The 3,874-nt window shown below is 42.2% G+C and overlaps 1 pseudogene; it reads left to right on the top strand.

Moving 5' to 3' along the window:
- The first annotated feature begins 291 nt into the window (after positions 1-291).
- LOC127769581 (UPF0481 protein At3g47200-like) lies at positions 292-3,228 on the top strand (annotated as a pseudogene).
- The last annotated feature ends 646 nt before the right edge of the window (positions 3,229-3,874 follow it).

Here is a 3,874-nt window from a genome sequence, read left to right as displayed (position 1 = left end):
GATGTGAACAAGTGTAAAGAATATGATGCTATGTTGTTTGATTTTATTCATTCGATCTATGGTTTAGGCTTTGTTGTTGATTTTATTCATTTGATCCACGAGTGAAAGCTAAAGAACAATCAAAAATGGAAAAGGCCAACCGGATGAAAGGAAAAGAAGAAAAAAGAAAACCAAAACTTTTTAGTCCCGGTTGGTACCAACAACCGGGACCATATTTTTAAGTCCCGGTTGGTGTTACCAACAGGGACTAAAAATCGATCTTTAGTCTCGGTTATTTGAACCGGAACTAAAGATTGCGATCTTTAGTCCCGGATTTATAGACCCGGTTGGAAAACTGGGACTACAAAGGGTTACCAACCGGGACTCCAAAACGTTTCTCCACCAGTGTAGGCTTCGTCGTAATTGTGTACAAGATATCCACACATACATGTCTCTTTTTTTTTCATCACAAGAGGTTTCTCCTCACGCATGCATCCTGCACCAGTCATTATCATGTGCCCTGTCTAGTACAATATAAAAACTTGCATCTTACACCCACGCATTAAAGGGCAAATCTTATGGATGTAAGAAATGAGAACAAGATGGTGTAGCTAAGGTTTACCCAGCTATTAGTATTACTAGCCGCCAACGCACGGGGTAATATTTAACAACGGAAAATACTAAGCGTACGATTTTTTTATTACGATCTTTATACGATCTTAACCCTAGCCGTAATCATGCCGCGCCTTCCCTTCCCATCCCCCACCGCGAGCTCCTCCTCCCCCTCGGCCCCTTCCCTCCTAGCGGCGCCTCCCCCCCTCCCTTCCCCTCTCCCCGGCAGCGCCGCTCCTTCTCCGCCGCACCCTCTCCGCCGATCTGGTCACTGAGCTGAGCTGAGCTGAGGCATTCCAATGGAGGAGGAGAGCCGGAAGGGGAAGGCGGCGGAGCCATGGGTGGACGCGGTCGAGGAGCAACTGAGGCAGGACGGCGTCGCCGACCCGGTGGCGGAGGCGGCGCGATGGCGGAAGCACTCCGCGTACCGCGTGCCAGCGCACATCAAGAAGGCTGCGGCGGCGTCGCCGTACCAGCTGTAGCTGGTGTCGCTGGGCCCCTTCCACCACGGCCGCGCCGACCTCCAGCCGATGGAGGAGCACAAGCGGCGGGCGCTGCTGCAACTCCTTCGGCGCACCGGGAGGCGCGCTGGGGATCTCGTTGCGGCAGTGGAGGCGGTAGCGGAGGCGCTGGAGGACGCGTACATGGACCTCGACGGCGACAAGTGGCGGGGCGGCGACAGGGACAAGTTCGTGGAGGTGATGGTGACCGACGGGTGCTTCCTCCTGGAGGTGATGCGCACGGCGGAGGTGGACGGCGAGGTCGATGACTACGCGGCGAACGACCCTGTGTTCAGCCACCACGGCGAGCTGTACGTGTTCCTGTACGTCCGCCGCGACATGCTCATGACGGAGAACCAGCTCCCCCTCCTCGTGCTCCAGCGCCTCTTCGCCGTTGTCTGCGGCCCGCACAAAGAGGTAGGTACAATCAGATCGTGGAATCGATCAATCAAGAACTCAGGAATCATCCAAGAACCGATTTGATGACGGCCTGCTTGCTGCCTGCTGCTACCAGCATTCACAGGCTGACATCAATATCGACCAGGTTGCAAGCTTCTCCTCTGCTTGGCTAATGCTGGTGTTCACCCCAAGTTTGTATTTAGTAAACCATATTTTATTTAGTGCTTGCATTTTCTACATGACATCAAGCTGAAATTTAGGCCTCCTATCAGGCAAAAGTTTGGAAGATAATTGAATTATTAGAAGTCAGAAATTGATATTTGGACTGCACCTTACCTTATGAGATAGAAAATTATTCGTACCTATTGTTTTTCAGCATCTCATATGAAATGTAGCTCAGACCTTTTTTATGTGCTTTCACCATTACTCTAACATTAGGAATGAGGTTTAAAATTGGGAATGCTTTTTTGTTGCTTTCTTTAATGAGAATTAAAATATTCCCACATCCTAATTAGTAAATAAGAAAACTAAAGATATAATTTCCCATTCTGCATTGACAATGCAAGAAACTCACTAATTGGAATGAGCTTAGACATCAATGACCTGATAGATTATTTTCTTGAACTACCAATGTAGTGTCAGAGGATCATTTCCATCCAATGATTATACACTGGAAATCTGTAATTATGTTCTCTTTTTTTCCACCCCAAAGGTCCTACCAATAGATTGCACATGTAATTATTGTTCCTATTAGCTTCTATTACTCAGGCTTTGTGTACTACTCCTCTTCATGGCTTCCCTTCCTTGCTATCTCTTCGATTATTCATATTTCGTTTACTCGATTTACAGGTCAGTCCAGACAACGATGGCTGAGAGAAGAACCAGTTGGTTTCTGGGGAGTGCATAGACATAACATCATCTCAGCTTCCAGTCGAATCTATTTTCTCTACAGTCGAGAATGCAAGCGGAGAACTGCTATGTTAGACCAACAATTCAGAGGTCAACTACATACCAACATGCCATAGATTCATTTTGTTCTGTATTTTGTAGTGTTGCATATCAAAACCTTACTTCTCAATATATATAAAATTCTGTTTTATAGATCCCACTGCTCTTTAATGGGTAGACTGTGTGTTCCAGATGCACTTATATGTATTCTCTTGCATCAAATAGTTTAACTCTACTACCTATGATTTTTTACAGATGCAGATTTTACTATTTCCAAATTTTAGTGCACGGTGTCGGATCATCAATTGTGTCTTTGAGTCATATACTTTATGTTTCTTCCATGTGGTTGCCTGTTCCCATTGTGCTCATTCCCCCGTATAAATGATGTATTTTCTATTTAACACTATATTAGTTAATCTTTCCCTAAATATTTCTGTGCAAATTCCATGGCCTGGTGAGCAACATCAATGGCTTGCAAGTTAGTGCCTCATTTTGCATTGTGTATATAGAGCAGGATGGGGTCAATGTTTCTGCATGTCGCCCAATCATATATGATATGTATTGCATGTCACCAAATATTGATGTATATATTTTGAACAAATCTTATCAATTTATTAGCTTAACCTATCTTAAAAGGTTATGATATGTGGTTATGTCGCTGTGCGCTAGTGCTAGGCACACTAACTCTAATTAAGTTCTTATATACGCCATGCGCGTAAATTAGCAAAAACCGATTAGACATACTTATGTAAATAATTCGATCCGGATTATGTACGCATCTTATGTGTGGTTGGGTATATGCTGATCCTTATGACTTATTCGGTAATTATTGCAGAGATTTAGAGAAAACGATCGAATGATACATTGACTAATCAACATTTTATCTAATTTCTGAGTATATATATATATATATATATATATATATATATATATATATATATATATATATATATATATATATATCACTACTACAAAAGTGATTTTTCTGTACGAGGCTCCCTCATTTTTCTATGCTGACCATAACAAGTGGCGTCTGCAAAAATTGAGGGTCATTTTTACATGCGGCTCACTTAAGCGCCCGCATGGAAAAATCGATTTTTCCATACGGGCCACTTAAGAAGCCGTATGTGAAAATAAAATTTGAAACTAGTGTATCTCACTCATATGAACTCCAAATTGGATGATTTTTTTTCTAAATGTTTATAAAATCATGCTCTATCATGTTATTGTGTTCTTACTGGCATTATTTTGGTTGTTTTTTCTTTTGACTTTGTTTTATCAATTAAAAATTTGAATTTCAAAAGTTCAAATAATATTTTGAAGCATTAAATGATTTCATCGGAAAAAGTCATCAATAACAAAGTTGTATAACTCATCAAGATCTATAACTTCTATTTTGGTCATTTCTTCATTATTTCTTCATCCGATAAACTGAT

Source organism: Oryza glaberrima, chromosome 4, assembly GCF_000147395.1.
Source record: "Oryza glaberrima chromosome 4, OglaRS2, whole genome shotgun sequence".
Classification (NCBI taxonomy): domain Eukaryota; kingdom Viridiplantae; phylum Streptophyta; class Magnoliopsida; order Poales; family Poaceae; genus Oryza; species Oryza glaberrima.
The sequence above is the reverse complement of the archived record's forward strand: the minus strand, read 5'-3'. Positions and strand labels throughout refer to the sequence as shown.